This window comes from Haemaphysalis longicornis, unplaced genomic scaffold (assembly GCF_048455015.1).
Source record: "Haemaphysalis longicornis isolate Haplotype H1 unplaced genomic scaffold, Haemaphysalis longicornis Haplotype H1 scaffold_1, whole genome shotgun sequence".
NCBI classification, from domain to species: Eukaryota; Metazoa; Arthropoda; class Arachnida; order Ixodida; family Ixodidae; genus Haemaphysalis; species Haemaphysalis longicornis.
Genome location: NW_027526203.1, coordinates 382538541 through 382565366, shown reverse-complemented (window position 1 = coordinate 382565366; position 26826 = coordinate 382538541).

The following is a 26826-nucleotide window of genomic DNA, read 5'->3' as shown; positions in this document are numbered from 1 at the left end:
CAAGTACCCAGTAACCGGTACAAGTACCCAGGGTAGCCGAGATATTCATCAACAAAAGCATCACCAACAATGCCTACACGCCATCCGTTACCAGAAAATGTTACGATCCGAATAGGCACCCACCTCCGTACTGCCCTTATTGCCAAAAGAACGTATCGTCGGACCTCCACCACCTAACCTGAATGTGTAGTCATTTGACGCTCCAACGGAAAGAACTGCTCCATCAATTTCCCCGGCACGGACCCTTTATGCCCTCTATATCACGAAACTGATTTTCTGCGGGCACTAAGAAATTATGGTTTACACAGTGGCCTTGCTAGATTAGTGTAGTTCAGGTGGTGACTACCCATCCCTAGAGTCTCAACACCATGGACACGACGAAAAATTTGTGCACACACAGACATTCAATTGTTTGACAACCTCCCCATCCCTTCCCTTCCTATTCCCAATGCACGGCCTCGGCGCCGTCTCTTCCATCCAATAAAGACTTGAATCAATCAATTACCAGCTGTAGCGTAGAAAACCGGGCTTGTTGGTACAGATTCATCTACACAGCGCAAAAAATGACGGGACAAAGGGGCAAAACACACTGGACAGGCACTGACTCAGAGCCTCAGCTGTCTCAGACTCAGCGCCTGTCCAGTGTGTTCCTCGCCTTTGTCCCCCGTGATTTTTTGCGCTGTGTAGATGAATCTGTACCAGCTGTAAACTCACATCCACCTTCTCACGCTGCGCGGGAACAAAAAATTACAACGTGGGCCCCTGAAAAGTTACAAAATAAATTTTCTGGCGCAGCTTGTAGCTCCCTGTTCCTTCACAGAATTACGTTCTGCTTTACTCTATCTGTACGGTTTATTGGAGCAGTTATGCAGTTTTCTTGGCAGTCCCATTATTCCAGCAACTATAATGTAGGCGAACCTTCTCACGTTGACTTTGTAAGCGCCATCGGAGTTGAAAAAAAGCAAGAAAACAAATGTGTACAATATAAGTGAAAGGCAAGGCCTGGTTAATTAAGAGCAATATAATAGACTTCTTCCATTCACACCTTTTAGAAAGTTTTTGGATTCCATTTTTTCATCTGCGTAAACTTTACCTACAGATCAGTTTTACAAATTCCGTTTGAGTCCCTCGGGGGTTCATTCAATAGCTCAATGATGAGTCTCATTAAATATTATTCTCTCTCTCTCTCTCTCTCTCTCTCTCTCTCTCTCTCTTTCTCTCTCGTTTTAACTTGGCTGAAGCTCCCACCCTCAGTTTCAACCAGCTCCACATTTTTTTATTGCTTGAACAGGTTGGGGAAAGTCACAAGGCTAAACTATTCTCGATGAGCTGTAGATACCTAAACCAAGGGCACATCAATGTGCTTACGAAACAGTGAGTGAGACGTTGCCTGCAAATGTAGAAAAAAGCTTTCTTCATTTTCTGGCGTAGGAAGTCGGGCGGGCAGTCTTGAAGGCCTGGCCGGTTAATTAAAGGGTTTTCTCTCTTTATTCGTTTATTTGACAAGTATAGAACTGTACATAGATAGGATGTTCATCCTCGATTGACTACGAGGCTGATATTAAGAGACTGATACAAGAGAAACCATTTTATGTAAGGAAGTAGAGGCTGCTAGAGCCATGGCGCCATAGATTCGGATGTCCTCAACGCACGCACCCTTCTTTTCAGGGCAACCGTCCTCGAGCTCGCAATCGCTCGCTATAGGATCGTGGTGAATGGGCAGGCACATGGAGCTGTGAATCACAAAGGGCCCACAGAAGTGGCCATTTTCTCATTAGTGCGCCCTTGAGGGGGTGCAGAGCTTTGATGTCCCATTCGGCCCCCCAGGGAACTTCTGATGTCAGCCCCCCAGGGAACTTCTGTGTGGTGAACAAAGCCTCCGTCCAAAAGAGACGCAAGGTGACCTTCCAGAACGCGGTACGCTTTGAGAGGCAATCCTAGCTAATGCGAAGCGAGGTATCCTTTTTTGTTGTTATCTTGGCTAACGGTTTTGTATTTTGGTAATGTAGTAAGAGTTATCATAGTTTCTGAGTGTCATCCAAGGGAAATGCGACGAGGAAACAGCACGTTACATTACACTAAGAAGGACCAGTTTTAGATGCAAAGCATCTCTTGCTCTCGGCTCCGTCATCCGTCGTTCGTCGTCCATCCATCCGCCAGCCCAGGAAGACACCGGCAACACTGTCGCTCCAGCATCTCATGGTCGGGGATATGTCCCCCCCTTGTGGCGCCGTCCACACCCCCACTACGCATGCTCGGCTCATCTCGGGCCGGCTCAGGAAGACACCGGTAACACTGTCGCTCCAGGAGCCATTAAAGGGTAAGACACCAGCGGGCGTTCAGCAAGCCGAGCATGCGCAGTGGGGGTGTGGACGGCGCAACAACGACAAGGGAGGAACATAGCCCCGTCGCATCTAATAAAATTACACCATCTTCCCGTAGGGGAACCCTGAGTGGTATGCGAAACAGCCATGGGCTCAACGCAATTTCCCATTTCGTAGTTCCGGTAAGTGAAAAGTGTGGTAGTTACCATGGAAACCAAACTGTAAATATAACGGTAGCTACGTACCTCAACCTAACGGAAACGACGAACTGAAAACTAATGGGCGCTTGAATCGACCCCATGGCTGCTTTGCATACTACTCAGGGTTGCCCTACGGGAAGATGGTGCAATTTTTTTTATTTGTGTTTTGATTTGATGTTCGTACATGCATTTTAGGCTGTGTAGGGTCACCTACTTCTACATTTTCTGAGAATGAAACGGAACGATGTGTATACACGTTTATAAATAACACCATGGCGGTGCGGGTCCGTCTCGCTTCAGAATCCGGCTCATTGCATAATTTCGCGGAAGCAGCGTACTCCAGTGTCAAACCACTGTGCCTGCTGGTCTGACTAAGAGACCAGGCACAATCTCAGAGAAATGGAGCCGCTGAAATGTCAATTTTTAACAGGAAAGTGTTTTATTCCCGGATACACACGGGTTTCGCTGACGCCATATCTGTCCCGGAAGTGACGCCAGTACAACGAAGCAAGCGGCCTGTAAAGGGTGCCCCCCTGCACACCGGGTCTTCTTGCGGGGAAGCAACCTTTAGTGCTAAGCAATACGTTATATTTAGGGTTGTTCGTTTTCGGGTTTTATATTTTAACACGAAAGTGTGTTATGCCGGGATACACCAAAGATTTAACTGACGTCATATCCGTCACAGAAATGACGCCAGTACACCTTTCCCGAAGCGACCCGCCAGCAGAACGTCGCTCGCCAAGCACACCCACAAGACAACCGCCGACCCGCTAATTGTGCTCAGCTGTGCACATTTCGTTTTGTGTTTTACTGATTCTTATGACAGAGGAATCAACAAAATGTTTTTGCCTGCTGCCCGCCGGCGCTTGCTGCCCACTTCTTGTTAGCCATCGCGCTCGTAATCGTTCTAACGCACAAATATGGCAAGTGTTGTGGCCTGTGGACTGACTTCAAGAGCTGGAAGATTTAGATTGGCCAAGTGTAATGTCTTGCAGCTTGTGAAAGGTCCTCAGTTAAAAATATTTTGTAATTGCCTACAAACTGTACCAATGGCGGAAACAGTTTTGAACTACGATAACGGTTCGTTGCACACGGCGGCATAATTTACAAAGTCGCATTGGGGGTTTTTCGTCAGCATGATTACTGCTGGCATAGACAGGCGTAACCGACGTTTATACAGCAATTACATATGCGAAACTTTCGATGTATTCAGATAAAAAAAGAACTGGGCAAAAGCCGGAGAAATGGGCGATCCGGGTTCTGTAAAGCTGGTCTTTGCCCCTGGGCACAGTGTGCAAACCGAACTCAAGATGGTCCACATCTGCCACGTAGTTTCCCTGCTGCTAATCAGTCGTCGTTAATGTATGTAATGCCCATAAAGAGGACATGTTGCAACAATTTGCCAACCAGATTTAATGGCCTGCTCGAAATGCTCGGAGGAACACGAGTCCGAACAAACCACCTAACATTCATCAACTGCTATCGGTGTGTCGTCAGACAGAGAGAGAGAGAGAGAGAGAGAGAGAGAGAGAGAGAGAGAGAGAGAGAGAGAGAGAGAGAGAGAGAGAGAGAGAGAGAGAGAGAGAGAGAAAGACTGGAGCACAATTGGCGCGCACACCCCCCAGAGTCTTACGTGGGCCTTGCACAGACGAAACTCGGAATTTGAAAGCGGCGCGCCTCCCTTGTTTTGCCTTTGCGCCGATAGGGGGCACAAGTCCACTCAGGCTGGCCCCGCCGTTGCTTGCGAACGTTGTCGAAAAACTGGTTTTTATATGGTTGCGAAATAACCTTAGTGTTGTCACCGATATTTACATTAAACAATAGAAACAATCAAATGCGACCTCCCATGGGGAATTAGAGCGGGAACGCGCGATCGGTTTGTGCAATGTATTAAAGGGAGAGCGTGAAGAAGCACCTTCAAGTATTTCTTATCTATATGCACGAATCTCGGGTACGAATAACGGTTGCCCTTTCATCATTATTTTCCCTGCGAGCTAATATATACAAGCGCATTTTTCGAGCATACTGACACGTAAACCATTTCACTGAGCATATTATTCGATTGATGTGAGTACAAAGTAATGGTAGTGTGACAATAAAAATGAGAGTAGTAGTGTATTGAACGCGTGTAGGATCTTTGTACGAGCCAGTGAAAACAATTGTTATCATTGAATTAAAATAGCTTTATTGTTGCACGAGAAGCGGCCACTGTTGCTGTGTACACATGACATTAGTGTAGAAGGGGCTGTGAAGGGTATAAGGGAACTGAGAGGATTGAATGAGTGGATTGGGTTAACATTTTGTATGAGTGCGCCACCGGGTCTAATGTTAAGTCTGTACGTGCGCAGTGGTTTGATGTAGTGCTGGAATCGCCCGTTGGTTGTGCGTCCGCCGCTCTTCCCTCGTCTTTTTTAAAGACGATAGTCTTTCTTGGGCTACTTAAACCCAGAAATTTTGGTCTGTCTGTATGTCTGTCTGTCTGTCTGTCTGTCTGTCTGTGACTCGATTCAGCCACCCGGCCAAAGCAAAACAATGCCTGCGCAATAGTCTTATATAGTCACAGCTAAATCTACCCGTCTATGTCCGGTGTAATGTTCATACTTGTCAACATTGTTGAAGAAGAACAAGACGTTACGCAAATATGAGACAACAAATCAATACAGAAGTGATATTTGCAGTGTTCCTTTATAAAAAATCAAACATGCTGCAGAAAAAGAATTCACTCCGCCGTCGCCTGCTGTCGCCCGCGCCACTATAGCTTCTGGCGCCATTTTAAGAAATCAACCGGCAACAGTTACGCAAGGTTCCACTAGATAGGTTTCACGTTCTGCTTGCAACGCACGTGGAGTAGGGAAACGCGGTTCTATAAACGTTGAAGTAGGGGCCTCAATTAACGCTCGTCTTCGCCGTACGGCAGCGTTCGCATCGAGACACCCGGTTTGGAGCAGTGGAACGCGGGAAATTTAAAATGATTTAAGCAAACATTTGGCGTCTTTACCTTGGGAGGAGCGCGACGCAAGAGGAACAACATGAGAGGTGAGCGGGAAAGCGAAGGGAGGCATTTACTTCGCAAAAGCCGATAAAGACTATCGGCTTTTGACGGCATTTGCAACGAAAGGAGCAGATACGCGGCCAATTTTTTTATTTGCCTTCTGCAAATCGCGCCCACACAACCAGCAGTTCCGTGCTCAGGTGTGTCGAATAGGAAAGACGCGCCGAACGCGGCTTTCGTTCATTTCTGCGCGAAGCTCGTTTCGGCCGCGCTACTCGCAAAACGGGCCCCCGAAATACTGCTTTCTACTTTGGGCGCCGCAGAGTGACGCTATGTGTTAGACTTCCAGCCTGCTTTCGTGCCGTCGCGATGACACAGCCTGACCTCCGAAGATCAGGAACTAACCTTGAGGCGTCCTTCAATAAAGGTGCGCTGTATTGGCAACCCGCGAACGCGGCGTCCAAAGGCGAGCGCTCCGCTCAGTACACAGTCAGTCAGCACTTGTTTTAGAGGAGCAGTAGGGAGCTGCGTATTTTCAAGCAGAGTGCCCAAACAGCTTATTTTAAATGAAATGATTTTTTCCCCTCCTTCAACACACCCAATGGTTATATTTGCCAACCACAAAAATTCGGCGGATGCATCGTCGCATAAGTTTATTTTAAAATATTTATTTTAAAATTCAAGATTTATTCAAGAAAATTTGTTAGAATTTCAAGGTTTATCGTCTGAACAAATCTGTAATGAAGCCTTGCTTGCTTGCTTGTATGATTCATTCATTTATTTATTGATTTATAAATTTTATTATGAGGAAGGGAGGCTGATGCCTTTTGTGAAGGATTTGGAAGAAATTATTACCTGGTGTGGAAGTGATAGTCATGGTTGTGGACAGTTAACCATAATAAATGAAGAAAGCTTATTACGAGAAGTCATGGTTGTGCACAGTTAAACACATTAAACGAATAAAGCTTACTACGAGAAGCTTACCCCTGAGACCCTAAACGTTAACGGTGGCCTTTGAACTGATGAATTTCATGGAGTCCTTCAAAATGGCTCGCAGGGCCAAATTTATAAAACGAGTGCCACGTGGTTTCACGCGTTATAAAACGAGTATATTTCGGCTACGGGGGGAAGTCAACATGGCTCAGGGTTTTCAGCGACCGAGAGTCTGCCCTTACAGGGCTGTCAATAAAAACCTCGTCTGTCCCACAATAGACTGTCTCTGTATGTTTGTATGCCTGAGCAGAACACGCTGCCGAGCTAGTTGGTGAATGGTTACAAATTTCAGCGCTAACCTGACCTGCGATGTTGCATTAATTTTATACCGGTGGACGTCACGCCGGAACCTGTTGCTTGTCTGTCTGTGGTTTGTTAACAAGAGGGGAGATTCCCATATCACGCGTCTGTGAATCTGCGGTTAACCTTACACGATGACGTAAATGTGCTCATCAGCGAGGGAGAAACATTTATAGAGTGTTTATATCTAAGTCGACGTGCGGCTGTGCGTTAATTATCCCTTCTCTGCAACTGCTTTACAACATTCCTGAGCGGTAAGATATTTTGAGCGGGAGAGCTGGGGATGCGTAAATGTTTCGCTACCTACAAAATACTTACATTTGTAGAATCAGCGCTAAGGGCTGATGTTTTCAATGTTCATTCATCTGATGTGCAATATCGAGGTCCTGCTCCGCGTTCTCTCCCCTACCGGAACGTGATCTCATTATTACGAGAAGTACTGCCGGTTTTTTTAAACGCTTTTTTCACGTTTCAATACGTTACTCCACTGCCAATTATTTTGTGCGTTTAATTTTTTTACTTGTACTGCGTCAGGACACTTTCCTGCGCACAATGTTAAAAAAGCAGCTTATATAGGATGCCAGGTCGCGGTATAGGTATACTCTACTTATGAATAACGGACGCTAGCAACGGCACCGCAGCTAGCGAAACAGTAGAACATTTCTATCCATTGTAGGACAGAAAGATTTCACTAACACAACTCCAACATATATTTTCTAATTCCCTGTACCTGTTTACAAGCAAATTCATAACTAGAAGATGCATACAACCTTGTACAGAAAAATAAACACCTGTAATTTATTACTCCTAAACTGTTTTTCAGGCAGCTCTTCTTAACTGCATCGTCCTCCCAGGGTTCCCTTTTTCAAATACGACATGCAAAGAAAAGTGCCACAGTGATCGTCAGTATAACTTATTTTGCCCCATTTAACTCCTGCATTGGTAATTAGTCATCACACTGGCTTTTCCCTTTTCCAGGCAAGCAGATAGAGCTTACTAAATGGTTTGAAGGGAAGGCTCAGGCTGTTAAAACATTTGTTTATAGAAAGAGCCAAGGTCTGGGTTCCTGATAAGGTCGAAAAGGTTCTTCCCAGAATGCGGAAGCGCATTTTGTGCGTTGTAGCTGACCAGAGCCCTTACAAATACGTGTCCAGCATGGACAGTTCATGTCGAAAGCCACCCGAATACCCTAAAAACTCCATCTTTCTTCGTCCCCCCGGCATGTGGCTCTGCTTAGTCGTCCTATTCACTTAAAAAAGTATCATCAGATACATTGCCTGGTGATGTCGCTTACACTTGACTTGCCGTGTCAATAAGGTCAATAACGACTTTATCTGTCAGCTGTGTACTCAAAGACATAGTTCTGGGTTACGTGTCTAGTTGCAACCAGCGCAATTCGAAGATTGTATGGAGTACAAAATAAACTATAGCCATTTGTACACCGGGTCTCATGTGTTGAAGCATATGATGGCTGCAAATAGGTTTCTCAACAACGGCTCTCGAAAGCGGCTTGGAATCAACTACGTTAAAACCGTGCAGCCTTTTCTTCAAGCTTCAAACTTACTCCAACTAATGTCGCAACCGCTCCCAGTAGGAGCAGTCAAACTGCGCCTGAAGTCGATTAATCACGGACGCGAGGGATTAGAGGATGCCGTAGTGTTCTAGGATAAATGCGAATCTCTATCCTGGAATACCTCACATTCACTACGTGGAGCAGGTTTCGAAATTCCTGCTTTGAAAGAAGCAGGTCGTTTATGACATCGTAGGGCGACTTCTGAGTTTTAACACAGGGTGTCTGGAGAGAGAGGCTCAAGATATCCACGATAACTTCAGAAATCTTTGGACTTCGGGCAAGGCTGTATGATGCGGAGCACTCGGTCCGGATTTAAGTTATAATTGGCTCGGTCAAACCGTTGGGCCGCCAAAGCTTTCCTGGTATCCGACTTCGCCATTTAGCCTAGCGGAGGACATACGTATCTAGTCTTCGGAATAAGCGGATTTTAGCGTGACATGGACCGTTGGATTCAAGTACTGTTTCAACAAAATGTTTGTAGCTGCGTCCTTTCCTGTATAAAAGTAGAAAAAGATATAGTGAGCGTAAAGCCCGAAAAATAACGGCAAATATAAAAATCGAACGCCTCCGTTTATTTGTGAACTAATTTTTTACCATAAATAAGCAAGTTTATAGGCAAACTACTAATGACAAGCGTAACTCATGCGTGTTTACGTGCACTTTATTCGCAGGGAGTTTTTTATGTACAATACGAGGAGAACGAGGATAGTGTAGATACACTAAATGGCAATCTAACAAAAGCAATCACAGAATCTGCAGCAGCTGTGGTAGAAGCAGTACGTAGGAAAGAAACGGGAAAACTGACTGAGAAAACGAAGTAACTAATTGCGGTGGACCAAATTGAGTTAGCAGAGCTGCCTAAATTGATTAACAGAAGCAAAACAAACGATATTCGTGCATATAACATGGCAGTGATGGAGCAAACGCTGCAAATAGGAGGAAGTTTGAAAGCAACTAAGAGGAAGCTTGCCATCGGCAAAGACAGAATGTACGCTATGAGAGACGAGAATGGTAACATCACGCACAATATGGACAAGATAATAAAGGTAGCAGAACGATTCTACACCAGACTGTATGCCAACGACGCTAGATCAGGGGAAACTACTGAGAATAGAAGCTCAACTTGCGATGTCCCACTAGTAACTAAACAGGAAGTTAAAAAGGCTCTCAAAGGCATGACAACAGAAAAAAGCTGCAGGAGAGGATGGCATAACCGTAGATCGTTTGAAGGAGGGAGAAGATATTGTACTGAAAAAGCTTGCTGTACTATTTTCGTGGTACTTGAAGACTCAAAAAGTGCCCATGACTTGAAAAAACGCCAACATAATTCTGATTCATCAAAAAGGAAGATACCAAGGACCTTAAGCGTTACAGACCCATCAGCCTATACCCTCAGTCGTTTACAAGCTGTTTACCGAAGTTATAGTTAACCGCATTGGAAACAGCCGGGATTCCCAGCAACCCAGAGAGCAGGCTGGGTTTAGGAAGGGGCACTAAACCTTGTATCACATCCAATGGTTTAATCATAGGAAAATCCGTAAAATACACTAAATCCCTTTACATGGCATTTATAGACTATAAGAAAGCGTTTGACTCAGTACAAACCGCAGCCGTGCTAAAAGCATTACAGGACCAGGGAATAGGAGAGACCTACATAAGACTTCTAGACGACATATATAAGAGATGCACGGGCAGGATAACACTTCACAAGCAATACGATAACTTCCCCATCCAAAAGGAAGTAAGATAGGGAGACACTATCTCGCCAAAACTGTTCACAGCATGTCTGGAGGGCGTATTCAGAAAGCTTTACAGGGAAAATACAAGATTAAGGATAAACGGAGAATCGTTGAGTGATTTGAGGTTTGCAGATGACATAGTACTGCTGAGTGAGACTGCAGAACACCTGCAAAAAAATGCTTGAGGAACTACAATCAGAAAGCATGGTCGTGGGGCTAAAAATAAATATGAATAAATCGAAAGTAATAAGGAATAAGCATGCCGTAAGCGCCCTGTTGCGACCGGGCGGGGGCACCCTATCCGAGCTCCGTGGCCTCCGACATACGAGTGGTAGCGTGTATGATGCGAGCGGCCAGCCGCTGTTGCAGCCGTGAAGAAGTCCAGAAGCCGTAGGCTAACGTAACTGTTTACTTCATAGCGAGATGTGAGCCGAAGCCAAAGAACAATGCCCCGACGGGCGAGGTTACAATACAGGACTCGAGCAGAGCGACAACATTGATTCGCTGCTCTAACAGGAATCGTTTACAACGCTTGGGCAGCTCTATTTTTACCCAAAAGCGATAACGGTCAAACGCAACAAGCGGGAACCCGCACAACACTCTTTCCAGAGTTCGTAAGCCGTTCATAGCCTCGGGCACGTTGAGTCCGAGAGAGGGGAGAGAGGAGGACTCCGTTGCGATCGACGGGGCCTCTGTGTCCTTGAAGAGCGTGGAGACGAGCCTCGCCGCCAACCGCCGAAGTTTTGAAATGCGCTGAGAGCGAAGCGTCTGACGCGGCTTGTCGCAACTTGCCACCGACATGGTTGCGCCTGTTTTCGAAGGCGCACGAGTGGCTTCGCCGCACAGCCGAGGAGTGATGCGGGGAAGTACTGCGGCGCTGGCCGATTCGTAACAGCCCTCTCCAGATTAGGAAACGATATGCTAGAAGAAGTACAAGAATATACCTCGGACAGCTGGTTAGTGCTGACCCCAACCACGGCAGAGAAATCCGGCGCAGAATAGATACTGGTTGGAGAGCACTCGACAAGCACTCCCAAGTAATGAAAAGTAAGCTACCTCTCTCACTCAAAAATAAAGTATACAACCAGGGTATACTGCCGGTGCTGACATACGGAGCGGAAAGCTCTTAACCGTTAGAGTAAAATACTATCTCATTCTAAAAGCTATTTTCACAAAGCGCCGCTCTTGTTTCTCGGCTCGGTTTCTCCCATCATCCCGCGCCATTTCGCGCCCATGGCAGACTGTTCCGAATTAGTAGCGCCAGTGCGGAAAAGCGGCACCTTGCACACTGCAAGGATTCCCTATTAATACGAATGCTGCCAGAATGCTTTGCAGAACAATAATTAATGTTTCTGATATTCGTCGTAGGAATTTGCCGTCGATGCTGTCACGGCTTACAGCATCCGTGTCTCTCAAACACCAGTCTCCGTGGGAACCTCTTCGCCCACACGAGCGCCTGAGAAGAAGGCAGCCGGGCCCCACGGGATGATCAACAGAGGGTGGCCCAACCGCTGCTTACTTACTTGTCTTTCCCTCACGAAAGAGCAAGAGACGGTGCTCAGACAGGTGCACACAAACACTTTTCCACACCTAACCCGCTAAACGCCATTTTTCCTACTCTTTACACCTCCACCTGCCCACACTGTGTAGAGCCTGCCACACTTCACCACATGGTTTGAACCTGTCAACGGAACACAGCAGTTGCAACTATTCTCAAGCCCAGGTACGAGCAGTGAGGGAGAGACCCAACCAGCTCTCGCCTTGAAATCCAGCTGCGGCTGATGAATCGAACGACGACGGCAGCAGGATCAACTGGGGTCGTGGACCCCAGTTGATTTCCGCCACCACGAGAAATGTTTTTTTTTGCTACAATGAAAATATATTCTTCTTTTTCCTCCTCCTCCTCCTCCTCCTCCTCCACTCGAAACCTGCAGATAATTTTCCAGAACTTAAAATTACCCCAAAAGAAAGCAAATTTCTGCAATAAAAGCTGAGCGATGATACTTAAAGGGACTATCTAATGGAGGTGAAAAGCGAAAACTCCCGTGTGTGCAAGATTTCGGCGCTCGTGAAAGGTGGTCAAAATTAATCCGTAGCCCTCCACTACGGCGCGCCTCATCGCCTGTGTAGCGTCGGCGCGTTAAACCCCACAACCAATCAGTCAATTACTTAAAGGGACTCTGCAACACTTCCGATAAACGCTTTCACTTTTTCCTTCGCGCCTGGAAACACTGCGAAAGCTATGATTATCCCCAGCACGGAGCAGCGGCACTGGGTTATTTGCTCGTCGCAGGAGACGACCCGCCTTCCGTTTCTTCTTTGCCTTTGTAGCTTTCTTTTTACAGTGGCCATAGAATGCGTTCATTGCTGCAGCTTAAGGAAAGCCGGCCAATAGCCGCTATACCGCTGTTATGACGCAATTCCAGCGCTCAAAGAACGCCACGACCGGGAAAGAGAGAGAAATTATTTAGCAAGTTTCTGAGTTATCTGATGGGCACAGAGAAGTAATTTTTGGCCGAGGTACTTTGCGATCCCCTAATCTAAGTACTGGATGTGTTGGCCAACTACGTCCTGCAAGCATTTAAGATTTCGAAAAATGTTAAAGGAGCCATGAAGAGAAAACACAAGTTTGTTTCATTCGAAAGATTCCCTCGTTAGAACTATACTGACCCCACTTTTAACGCAAACGTCGCTCAAATAATCTACATAATTAGGAAAAAAGGGAATGACCATGCGACCCACAAGCTCATTTCCCGCAACAGAACCTATGATGTCATACTAGAATGCTCCGCGATTGGCGGAGGCCGGAAGAAGCAAACGCAAGTTAGGCAGGGCTTACCAGTTTGCATAATGAGCTATATGCCCGTTAAACATACTGCACATTCCTTTTAGGACACTAAGAACGGTGGAGTAATCGGTTGAAGTTCCGAACGAACACGCAAACATGTACGCCAATGCGTACGAAACTACCGCCGGCCGAGCTGGACATCTCGCCGTCGCGCAGACGATTTTTCGGGTTCGAGGCTATTCGGGTCAACTAACCGTTCCAGCACGCACAGCCGCGACCTTGCTTGGTATCTTAATCCCTTTGCAGGAGGTTGGCGTCATATCGCCAACCAGCAAAGGTAAAAATAGAAACGAGGGGAGTAAGAAACAGCAAGCAGCGACGAGATAGTGCCACTCGTCGCAGAAGTTTGGTAATGGTGTTGGCATGCTTCTGTCGTTACGAGCTCGTTTTCAGTTTACAACCACTGAAAACTTCAGTTTGTTCGAGTACTTTACAATGAAATTTCGTTGCTGCGTCCTGAAATGCCCATGTAGTACGGACAAATCGTCGAGGGAGTGCGACATCCCTGCCGGTGAAGAGATCTTTCATGCGCTGCCCAACGACGAACCTCGGCGAAGCAGGTGGCTACGTTTTGCGAACTTTGCAAACGGGGGAGAAAGGGAGCTAAAGGAAGTATGAGTGTGCTCGCTTCTTTTCCGACGAAGTGATTACGGTAGGGAGCCTTACATTAGCTCACTCCTGGGACATGCCGCCGCTCGTCGCCGACTTCGTCAAATCGCCGTCAAAGCGCTCTGAGCTTGGAAAAAAAAAAAAAAAAACCGTACACACCGCGCATTGACGCTCGTATTTTTCTGGTCGGAGCAGAGAGCTCGCGCGAACGGCTTTCCATACACGACACCGGCCAACTGGCATAAGCGATACTGCTACTGAAATTGAACTAGTATTAACCGTAATAAAAATACGGCACATACATACCAGTACACATTCGTCCGTTGCGACGAGGCTGACGAGGCAGCGGTGCCGACGGCTGGGCGTTCATCTGTTGTGGGTATCGCGGAATGGACGCTTTCCGGTCCGTCCGTGTATCCCGCAACTCCTGCCGCTCGTGCACTTAGCAGCATTGAGCGTTCAAGTGGTGTGAGGTTGTTAAATGCAGCTCCTCGGCGTGAGCTTTGTTTTCCGGATCAGGCGATTCCATGACTAGGGCTGCGGGTGTACTATGTTTTACAAGCATTTTTAAAATGGCCGCCGTCTCTGTTTCGGCACGAGTTCCGGTTCCTGTTTGATTCCCACGTAGGGGTGCTATATGGAGTCGACATACTAAGTATGTGCTTCATGTACCGGCTCATATGAAGCCATTATTCACGACACGAAATGTACAGTTTAGCGGGATATTTAAAAATTTGGCTTAAATTGCCTTATTTCTCATTGAATAAAGCATCGTTTTGCTTCCGGGAAAGCGCTTGGGGTACTGTGAAACACCTAATCTTTCGAATAAAACAAACTTTTGTTTTGTCTTCATGGCTCCTTTAAAGAAGGTGTTGCAGGGTCCCTTTAACATGCAATAACTGCAGCATAAGATCTAAAGAACTGTGATGAGTTACAATTAGTTGCCCCTGTCTTTACTAATCAGGTCATATGTTACACTTTAGGAGAGCTTTAAGAGGATTATTTGCTACGTATGCTAAAATGCGAGTTTAGCACCTTTTTCTTCTAAAAAATACTTTTTTTCCCGACATTTCCTCTGTTGAGGATTACAGACTGCGTTCAGCACGCGCACAGGTTTTTATTCAAAAACTTGGCGATTGTCTTGTGCAGCGAAATACGCATTAACAGCTGCGACGGCATTTTCATTGGGTAAAAAGTTGTCTCCAGCTGAGCCAGATTTTCGGCATCTAAACAAGAATAAATAAGACAGGATAAAATTCCAAAAAAAAAAAGACAAAAAACAACGTGGGGGGGAGCGGGGGAGTGAGTAGCCAGTTGAAAGCCTAATTCATGTGTTTTTGTTTTGCGATGGTTTATTTGAGGTGCGATGCGTTCTATTCACGAAGGAGCTCTTCCTTGTGCGCTAAACTGGACCCCCTTTTTTTCAGCTTTTCTTTCAAGCAGCCAAAAAAAAAAATGTACATGTTGCACAATACCCAGCTGTCAGCGTTTTGCAATTCTGCAAGTAGTCGGTAAGGCCTATTCCTTTGGCTGCCCTAAAAATAGTGCGGCCGGCATTTTCGTAGCCGACAAAATGATCTTTGCTTTCTTTGGAGTGCGTTCAACTGGCGCTGTCCCCTGCTTTGACTGCTGCTTCGACACAGAGTGGTATTGGGAAATCCGTTCAGTCATAGGTCACGAAAAGACGCAGAAAGTAATGTGAATTGTGAATAACCATAGCTAGTGCCTGTATGAGTATGTACTTTCCCGCACTTTTGGTCCACTAACAATGATTGTTTTCATTCTTTGCGCACAAAATTGTGAATGTGCAGGATTTCCTGCCCTCTTTAATTTGAGATGCATGCTGTATTGGCAGGTTCGCGCATTTTCGTGCGTTGGTAGTGCATAACGATGCCTTTAATTTTTCACACGATGCCTGGTGGGCTGACCACAACTTTGCGTCACAGCGTGCTTCATCTTGAGCTGACAGACGCCCGCGTTTACATTCGTTAATCCAAAAAATAAACAGTCTTCACCGGTGGTGCACAGCCCAGGTGCAACTCCCATAAGCTGGCTTTCATCTGCGCAGGCGTCCACTTCTTTCGAAAAACAACAGTGGTCTATCCTTGCACGGAACTCATCTCATTGTATTTTCGTTACAGCTGACGAAAAAAGACAGCAGAGCCCGGCCACCGGTCGTAACAAAATCAATACGTTCACGAAAAAACTCGCGAGACAGCCGTTTAACATAACAAATCTCTACTGTTTCGGACTTTAGCCGCAATGAAACCGGCTGTCCTATTGTTAAGCGAACGACTTGACTGACAGTAAAAAAATAAAAAAAGGTGTTGTTCACACAGTCGACTATGCGGGTAATATGCGGGGATATTTTTTTCTCGTAAACGCATGGAGGTGTGCGTTATATGCAAGGGCTAGGTGCACCCGTGAAAATAGTACTGATGGCCATTCCCCACCTTCAACTGACGTCGCCTCGTAATGAGGGAGAACATAGATTCAAACCTATAGCATTATGATTAGAGCATTATTGAAGTGGTCCCGTCTAAGGGGTAATTTGGTTTGGTGCACTTAAGTCCTTCATACCCTTACAGTCTGTGCGGCACCGAGAACACCCTCTTTTGTCTCAAAATGGGCATTACTGCCAGGACCTGCAGTCCCACCTCCCTTGTACGCATAGAGGTAAAGAACGTGCACAACTAATTCCTATGGGTCAGGCGTTTATACCAGGTGTTTTGAATTTCATGCCGATGTGCTTCCATGGATGCAACTGACGCCGTAGGCTTGACATTTCTTTAGAGTTCCAAAGTACAGGTAGGCAACAAGCAAAACATTAAACTTGCAGAAACAAGTGAATGCACGCTTTACATGCATTTATAAGCTTCTACACATTTTAAAGAAACTGTTAATCCACGTTTCCCATTCGAATCAACTTCCATTGGCATAAATAAATATAATTCAAAGAATTAGAAGTGTTGTGACTCTATTTTACCACATGTTAGTGAGAAAAAAGATAGCGAAGTCAACTCAGAACGTTGCTTAAGTTAGGCGAATCATAATTTCGTTAACGACGTAAAAATACTGCCGGTGTGGGAGGTCGTTAATTTGTCTTATGTGAAGTGAGTCTGCATGATATAACAGCGGTATCCCATAACGCTTTGGAGTTCCACTATCCTGAATATAAAGTGTGGTGAGCCAGGTGGCTACAAGCACACACAAAAAAGAAACAACCAGTTCAACCCAACGTCCAATAAATAGTTTAGAACAGAGCTGTCCTCCTGTAACCTCGGCGGATTTCCCAGTCGTTGGTCACGACAAAACATCAGTCCCCTAAAGTCACTGATGCAATACCCTCCGCATACTTCGTCAAGTCAACCTCCAACGGCAACGCCGAAAGTTGCGTTAAAATCTTGTCCTAGTTGAGATGCTCCCACTTCTTCCTCGGACTGCACAAAAGTGAAAGACAGTCTATGAATTGCATGCTAACTCTCGAAGGGGCGTGCAGGTAAACGTGAGCTGGGCTTCGAAGAATCTTCAGAGACGACAGGCCGTGTTACAAGAAAGTTTCGACAAAATCTTCGTTAGTCGTGCACCCGAGTGTGCCTACGAGGATTGCGCCCGAAAAGTTAAAGTACCGATTTCATGCCCTTCATTGTGCGTCAGCCCCCTTTGCTGCCTGTGTGTTTCATCTTACGCGGTAGTGTAAATGAGCGCATTTGCTAAGGGCGAAGGTGTGCGCGTACGGAGCAGGAATTTTACGAATCGACGACGTTGGTGGCGGGATAACAACAATAATAAAAATTTCCTATTTCTATACGGGCCTGCCCAAGCCGCGAGTTGGGCTTATCGGCAAGGCCTTGCGGCTGGTGAACATTGCAGGGATCGGCGCAGTTCGTTCTGTGCATGGACACATGCTATTGTTTACGGGCATGTGTGGAATCGGTGCAACAAGCGTATCTACGTCTGGTCTTTCTGTGCCTGCTGTCGATTTGTTTGCGCTCAAATCTTGTTCGAACCAACTAGCCCAACAGCAGGTTCTACTATGCAATGGAAGGTTCAGCCGGAACGGCCAGGCGCGGTGAGCATGCTGTTCTTATCATATTCTGTTTACACTTATATCAGTAGTGTCCCCGCCTGGCTAAATTTCGGACGCCGCTGCATTTGGGAGTGACAAGCATGAAAACGACCGCGTAGGCACCATCACCGTGGCGCCGCTGAGCTTGAGATGCGCCTCCAGTGCAGTGGAGTTCAGTGAAACAACAGTATCGGGGCTTTCCTTCTGTGGTGAGACGCCGCGTCAAACGCCGCACTTGCATAAGCCCGCGCTGAGATACGCAGATGGTGAACCCTATAACTAGCAGCAAAAATGGTCCACATCGTCAGCCTTTGCCGCTTCCCGCCGCCGCCATGCCCACGCCCTGGCGACGTCCTACATAAACACGCAGCTGACGCTCCATGCTCACCTGGTTAGGGACGTTAAACTGGTGGCAGCACAGTTTTGGTCCTCTGTCACCTTTCCTTCCCATGAATATATGCCCTCTTTCTTCTGCTCCGACTGACTGAAGCAAAGAGATTTCGGTTGCACCAACCAACAGAGCGAGCAAGCTACAGGTTGATCTCTCGACAACGCTGGACGACTGTTTGCGCTGTAAAAAGAAGGCGGGGACATTACGAAACACGTCGGTTCAATGCAGCGAAAGCTATGCAATGCTGCTGATTGTCCCCGCATCAACGACAGTTATTGGTGGTTTAAATTTGGCTCCTTGGCCAATCTAGGCCAATCTTCTGCATCGACAAATACGCTAATCAGTTTGGCTGCTGAATGCCCGCACGTCGTCTGTTATCACGATTAACAGTTATCTGCTTTTACAATACCCTATGCGCACAAAGGCAACGGCTCATCTTGTGCGTATCGACCAACCGGGCTTGCGAGCTACTAGTTACAGCGTGACTTATGCCTGCGACAAGGGCGAAAACAGCGCGCTATAAAATAACAATATGCAGCATGAGTAGCCGTAGTCCATAGTTTGAGCCCACACCACCGGGTTACTGAGGTAAAAATTAGGACCAATGGGCGACATTTTCAGATTTTATTTGCCGTAAAAGTGCCGCCTCATGTGCGTTTGCGCGCCACCTTGTGTTCACCGCCGGTATCACGGCGTATGCGTGGCACAGCATCTGTTTGAAGAACAAAGAACGAAATGCATTAGCCAGTTCCGGTGATCAAACCCAGGCTCCTCTGCATCTGAGGTAGAAATCCCAACTCCATGGATGATGATGACGATGATGATGATGATGAAAAACTTTATTATAGTCATCTCTGTTAAGACGGAGTCACTGCTTGGGAGTGGCAGTGTTTTCGTCCCTTCAGACGGCGGTCAGGAACCCATGGGCCCTGGCGGCGTCTTCCGCCAGCTGGACGACTGCTGTTTAGACGTCGGGTTGGGCACGAGCCTCCGCTGATAACAAGTTAAAATAGTGAGCCCTCTGGGCATGCGACAGAATTCGGAGAATTCAGTTTTTTAGGCTACGTGTGACTAAGGTGCGCTGCTTAGAAATGTACTCGAATGCGCTTTAGGGCTGTATTCGAACGCAAGGCGGCTTAATTTCCCACACAGCCGCTGCTGGTGAAGCTTGGTAACTCGGTTTCTCGTGTCCGGTGTGCAGCCGGCAAGCCATATAAACCCCCCCCTCTCTCTCTCTCTCTCTCTCTCTCTCTCTCTCTCTCTCTCTCTCTCTCTCTCTCTCTCTCTCTCTCTCTCTCTCTCTCTCTCGCTCTCGCTCTGGCTCTCGCTCTCGCTCTCGCTTGTTCGCTGGCTCATTTGGCTTCATCGGTGGAAGGCTTAACGCATTTCGTGCTGTCGACGACTGTCTCAAGGGAAAAATATCCAGCATTTTCTTTACACGAACGATTAGCAAAATATACCTTGACCAAACAGAGTCGGGAACACATTTAATCTCAAAATTTGTTTTGCTCCCCAGGTAGAAATTCTTTAACTTTGGCTCTTCTTTTTCTTCTTCTTCTTGTTCTTCTTCTTCTTCTTCTTCTTATTATTATTATTATTATTATTATTATTATTATTATTATTATTATTATTATTATTATTATTATTATTATTATTATTACTCACTTCCAGTGCAGGACCAAAGCCTCTCCCACTGACCTCCAGCCGTTCCCGTCCTGCGCTACTCGAGTTCAAATATTACCCCCGAAGTTCCGTATTTCATCCCTCCATCGAGTTATTGGCCTTTTCCTTCCTCTATACCCATCTCTTCGGATCCAGACTATTACCCTAATTGTCCACCAATTGTCGGTTCGTCTCACAACATGGCCAGACCAAGTGCATTTCTTTTCTTTATTTGAATTAGGATATCGTCAACTCCAGTTTGTTCTCTGATCCGGATAGCTCGTTTCTTGTCCCTGAGTGTTATTCCATGGCCCGTTGAGCCGACCTACGTTTGCTTTCTATTTGTTTGTAAAGGCTCCAAGTTTCTGCTCCGTATGTCATCACCGGAGCTGAAACTTGGCGCCTTACTAAACAACTAGAAAGCAACTTCGGTTGGCTCAACGGGCCATGGAATGAATACTGCTGGGAACTAAATAAAATAACATTTAGGTAGTACGTCAACCAAGCCTCGTTCTGACTACTCTCTTCGATTTACCTTACACGCTAGGTCCATGAGAATTGCTGCAATGACAGACTACCGAAGGGTGATATCACTGTTACTTACATGCAATTCACATAAAAAACAACGATTGGCGAACAGATGAATATACAGTTAAATCTCGATATAACGAATCACGCGAGACCGCGTACAATCATTAGTTGTTTTGAAACATCGTTGTGATGAAAAACTTTCGGTTATAAGCCGTTGCTCAAACCTAGCAATGAAAATGACGTACCCTGGCATTAGACGCATGTGCAGACAAGCGCAATCTGTCAAATACAAATGTTGCACTCCCATCAAAGTTGCTTTATTTGAAGAAATCGGTTACTTTCTTCTGGCGCGTGTAGAACGCACGACCGATTAGGAATGCCTCTACATATATTCCACCTTTGAACAACATGTTATCCGATACGTCATTGCACGGAGCGATGAAAGCGGGTACTTTGTTCATGGGCAACAATAATGTTCTACATGATCTCATCTGCTGTGTTCGGTGACCCACAGTCGTCATCCTTCGTGTCGCTTTCGCTTCTCCTTTGCTATTTGTTAGCTGCGTCCCTCACAAACGTCGCAGCAATATCATTCATAACAAAGAAATATCACGTGAATAGCGTGAAGAACGTCTGACCACCACCGAAACCGCGGCTAGGCCTGCTATGCTACGGCACATTAAACCACACATTTGTGATGGCGCTAGTAGTTGGCACTACACAAGTTGATGATGACAGCTACTCCGCTCGGGGAATACACACAGAAACAGCGGTTTCCGTCTGTTTCCGTTTATTTGTGTTTCTGTTTCTGTTTCGGTCTCACGCGAGAGTTGCAGCGCTGTTACTTTTTGCCCAATTCGTAATACTGATGTTCCTTGTATATAAAGAAGAAAATAAATTACTTTCGTTGTTCTGAAGTATGCGCTCGTAGTTCTGAAATATTTTACATTCAAAATACAGGAAATCTGGCGGGTATTTTTAAAATATTTGTAAATTTAAGAAATTCGTTAATGTGGAGTTCGTAGTAACGAGATTTGACTGTATCATGATGGAAGTAACGAAGTTTTTTAAGACGGGTAAAATCCTGCAGACAGGTAGGATTCATGTGGAACACCTCTACATATCTCCTCGTCTATAGCGAAAACTGAGGCGGGTTCCACTGAGATCCTGTTGTGATAACACCACGACCCTTCGCTACCGACTTTGCACCGACTTCGTGGCTAGTAGAAGTAATGAGCGGGAGCAGAAATCGCGGCATTTGCACATGGAAACCGCCCCAGAAAGACCCCCCCCCCTCCTGCGCACACCGGACGCCGAGAACAATGGGATACCACCCACACATCCTTGCGTTGAACCTTGAAACTTCTCTGACGCCGAGCAGAATGATCAACATGAATGGAACCAGCGCAGGAGACAGGAAGAGGCCGAGATGAAACACACAGGACAGCCGCTGGTCTAACAGCTGATTTTTATTAGGCAGAAAGGACATATATAGGCATAAGGAAACCCCAACACAAACAAACGACAAAGTACAAAAAGCAAAAATCCACTGCGTAGAAATGTACTCAAAGGGCACTGTATTAAATGTGGCTTCTCGCCGAATCTACGCGAAACTAACATTTTGTTCAAACATGGGCGGCAGATTACACATGAAGTTGTAGAAGCTTTCCACATTGCGGACATGGAAGACACGCGCGTGAGAAAAGTGTGTTGCTCCGTTCAAAAGAGATTGCCTATCTGCGGGAGCATTGATTGGTTTTTGGAGCTTGTATTAGTTCGCTTTCTCTCCATGGTGTTTTTTAGTACATTTCTAAGCAGGTTTTTTTTTTTTTCATTTTTTGCAATTTGTGCATTATCGTTTGTTTGTGTCGGGGCTGTGGTTTCCTTATGTCTATATATTTCCTTTCTGCCTCATAAAAATCAGTTGTTAGACGAAGGCTGTCCATGTGTTTCTTCTCAGCGTCTCCGTGTCTTGTGCGCTGGTTTAATTCATGATGTTTTTTTCAACTCGCCCAACTAGCCCCACTCCTGCAGAATGATCAATGTGCGGACGTTTTACTGCTGTAAGAACTGGTTGGGTCCTACTACATTTATGTTGCAAAAGTGTGCGTATCTGGGGTCACAAGTCTAATCCAACAACATCTACCTGTATGCAATCTTTGCTTAAAACAAACATACATCAGACATTCCACTTAGCAAGATTCGTCATCTTCGGCGATGCACAGGTGGAAAACGCGCCTGCTCAGTACTACTACTACCTACTACCACCAGTACTGCTATTATCTGATCATGTTATTTATAAACATTCAAGGGTTTAAAATCATAATAAATTCAGTTATTTTGCTCTATAAACTCTTTAAACGCTGGACTTCCCTAGAATTGTTGCTCGTATTCCGCGAAACTTGCGCAATGGCGACACGCACAAAAGAAATAACTGTACCATTAGTCCGGCTTCACGTCAAGATGTTGATATTGTTTATTTAATGAAACGAAAAGTCAGGATATGGTCAGCCCCTTCCAGCTGCTTGAGAAGCACCGCTTGAGCAAACAATCTTCCTTCACTTGCGAAGGACGCTACCTAGACGAGTGAGGCCGGAGAAGGCTAAGCGATGAATAGGAGAGAGAAGAAGAAAAAAAAAAAAAAAACAGGAGGTACCAATGGACAAATAAATTCAGGGGCCGTACAGGGACGTAAACCTTGCGGGAAATCTATTTGTCTTTCAAAGAGCAGAAATAATTGATCCTCGCTGCTTCCAATGTGACCGACCTTGGCCGCCATTAATTTTCTACGCGGTGAAAGATGTAAGTGCCGAAAATACCACGCCCGCTGTTCTTGTCTCTTCGTCGTTCCAAACCCTCAGCGTATTCTCTCGTTCGTTGTTAGTGCAGTCGAGGAATATGCAGACGGCCATTCTACAGTGCAGGAACGTTTCCCGAAAAGTGCCCATTTTCCTGACGCCTCCACTTATTGCCGTCGGGGGAATAGTTTGGCGGGGGTTGCGGCGGCGGGCTTTGCATGAAACATCTGCAGGGGGAAGAATAAATGCAAGTCCTGTGCCTGTGCCCGTTGGCAGCGGTGGGACTGCGCATTACTGGGAACATTGCAAATTTGCCGGAAACACGCGCAAAACATAATTTCGCTAACTAATTATATTAAATTATGTCTATCGGGGATCAACCTTCCGGTTTTGGTTGGGTATGCACGCAACCGCCTGATAAATCGCTCACGTTTTATAAATAAAGTATGAGGGGGCTCTCGGTACTGCTGCCTTGCTAAGGACCGAAATTTTTCTTGCCCCAGCCCAAGGAGTATAATGGCTAGGTACCAATACTAAAATAAGAATTAAAGGGTGGAAAAGGTCAAATCAGTGTTGGGGGAAAAAAAAGGAATAATGAGCGTAGTTCTGCGTGTGATGACTGAATTGTCGTATTTAACTTTGTATTTCAGTATTATAACGTTGAAGACAGGGGTTTTGCCACATTAACATTTTTATTAGTTGTTGTTATATTTTTATTTAATATAATGATATAACTTCACAACGGGAGTTTGGATAAGTCCCGTATCTGATACTGCGTGTTATAGTTGGTTGTATATGCTAGTAAAGTCAAGATGTGTACGCAATATTGGTCTTACATGCAGGTTCTCTGCCCTCTAATGATGGAAAATGATGAGTATCATTGTCGTTTATTAACACAGTTACCGGTCACAAGGTCCCTCGTTAATCAGTTGAACTATCAATTGTATACTTTTATTTTTTTTTATTTTTACTGTTTACGATTTTGAAGCTGCTACAGTTCCTTGATACACTTTTTTTACATGTTCTTGTTGTAGCTTAGTTATTTGGCCAACCCTTTCGGCGTGGTAGAAACATTGGTTAATGGTGGGGTTTAACGCGCCGAAGCTACACCTGGGATATGAGGCGCGATGTAGTGGAGGTCTCCGTATTAATTCTGACCACCTAGAGATCTATAACGTGCGCCAAAATCGCAACACACGGGCGTTTTCGCTTTTCGCCTCCAGCAGAATTGTGGTCTCCGCGGCAGGGAATCGAACCCACGTCCTCAGGCTCAGCAGCAGAACGCCTTAGCCACTGAACCACCGCGGAGCCTCTCTAAAAGACGTCCGAATTACCGACCTGGCCTAAAAATAGGCGTTCGAAAAATCCATCGCCGGATGTATAAACACTGAGGTAGCAAATTGATGTTGATCCTTCCGAACCAATCCACATATTGTAGCCCATGAAAAGGCGAAACATGCTCAAGCCGCCATGACGCGACCCACCTCCGTGTTGTTTCGTTCTGTTCATTCCATCGTTAACGTTCAGCTGTCCAATGCAGGCGAAGGAATCGGGTTGTTGCTCTAATGGAGAAAGCTAGGAGATACATGCACTCCTGGGCCGTCGCAGAGAAGTTGTCCAAGCATATCGAGGTGCCACACTTGTTGCGTCATAGGTAAAAATATATCTAAGCGCTATTAAAAATTTTCGAATGGTATAGGATTTACCGCAGTTACCCCCTATAGCCACCTATACACTGTATCGCCAAAGCGACGGGCAATTGTGAATCCGCGAATATCGCACTATTTGCCGAGCCATACGTGGGTCGGGGGCTAGTAGCACCTTCGCAGGGGGAGCAAAGCCGATTTCGTGAAGCACCACAAAAGGCGTCGACCGCTCTAGACGTCTCTAAACAGTGCTAAGACGGCCAGTGGGCATGCCGCAATAGTTTGGACGATTAAAAATAGTGTGGGAGGTACGAAGTTACTGTGTTTTTTATAAGTTGCTATTTCGCTTACTGCTTAAGGGCTCTTTGACTGCTGCCTTTGTAACTGTCGTAACATAAAACGAGGCAACAAAGGAAAACAGGGGGTGGAGGAGGGGCCGGGCCGAGGGCGCTATGCTGAACCAAATTTGTGGTAGCTTGCCATCAAAAAAGATTTTTTCCGAAATTTCCGGAATTCTTAGTACCAAATCTAGAGATAGTTTTGTCCGGCTAATGGCACCACGGCTTTTAATGAGATCGCCACATCCTCAAGAGGGCCTCGTCGCCTAGCGCATTTATCTTTCGGCAGCTGGCCAGTCCTTCCGTCTCTCGGCGCTTCGATTGCAGTCAGCTCTTGTGACGTCGGCCACGCAATCTGGTAGCCCCCCCTCTTCCCATTTCTTCCTCAGCCGTGAGAGGAGGAGAGCGAGTGCTAAAAGCAAACCTACTCGACGCCTAGCCTGAAATGGGCTCTGGCGTCTGTGAGCAGCGGGGGCGCAAGTAATGAGATCAAGATGGCAGAAATCGTTTCAGTTCAGCCGGGCAGATGAAGGGATTGCGTCTGAGGTGCGTTACAATAAGTGCGGAGAGAAATTTAATGCACTTACGGTCCAGCAGCTTTTTCGATATGTAGAGTTAATGACGTGCTCACGCTTCGCTGGCCGAGGGAACCGGGGGCCACACTTTGGGACGCGCCGATAACGACGACACGGCCGGAGCTTAAAGGTTTCGCTTGCCGCTTTCGACCGTCAAAAAAATTAAAAGCAGGCAGATTGCTGGAATCGCTACTTCGCTGTTCCCCCACATCTTCGTTACGCTTTCGCGCTTTATCATTAAGCCCGTTGGGATGTAGTCGTCTCTATGTGGCGAAGTATAAGCGCATACTTTGTCGTTGCCGGCATTTTCCGTGTATCTCTGGAGTTCTATTACGTTACCTGGAATTCTCTAAAAAAATTTGCACTTTGGTTCTCCCCGGGCTAATTCATTTCCCTCGAATGACGTTTTCCTTGTCATTATTGTGTCTTGAGATGACTTAGCTGCGCCAGGAATACTTGTTTCACTAGCTGTCAACATCCGCTCACCGTATTAAATATTTATTGAATTCAAGCAGAGGGCTAGGCAGTCAGGGTATATGCGGTAAATACAAAACAAGGAGAACAGGAAATAATAAAAATGACGACAACCTTCTATCCGAGCTGCTACCCTCCGAGAACACTGAGAAGGACCGTTACCGTGTAATCAGTCACTTATTGGATCTCGCGTTCATTGCTTTTATTGGGAGATCATAAATGACAGAAGAAAACCATACCAAGCAAACGCGAACATTATTCGTTTCTGCTACAGAGAGAGAATGATGGGATGGCGGAAATTATACGATGGAAGGAAAGAAGTGACGCTGCACGATATTAATACTGGCAGGTCGCCGATATGTAGCGTACGGGGAACCAGGTGACGAATCGCGTACGTTTCCTATATATCCTCCGTATAAGATAAAGCGGCCTCCCTAACTCGCCATGAGACTTTTTATGCTCTGGTAGTTTATGATTGTAGAGCAGTTATTAATGACAGCCTTACATGGCCCATTCTGTGAAAATACGCTGTCGGCGTCGTCCCCTACGTCGGTGTGACTACGATAGTACCAAAAATCCCATTGGCTTAGATGCCCGCATACCCACCCACAATTGAGACCCAACGTTACGCATCGAGGTCAAACGTCTACAACCTGTCCCCACAGCTTGACGTACAATGAATATTGCGTGCCTCATTTATGCTCGTCGTAAGGCCCAACGTTAAGGTTATCTTATAGTATAAGGCTTAATATAGGCCTAACAAC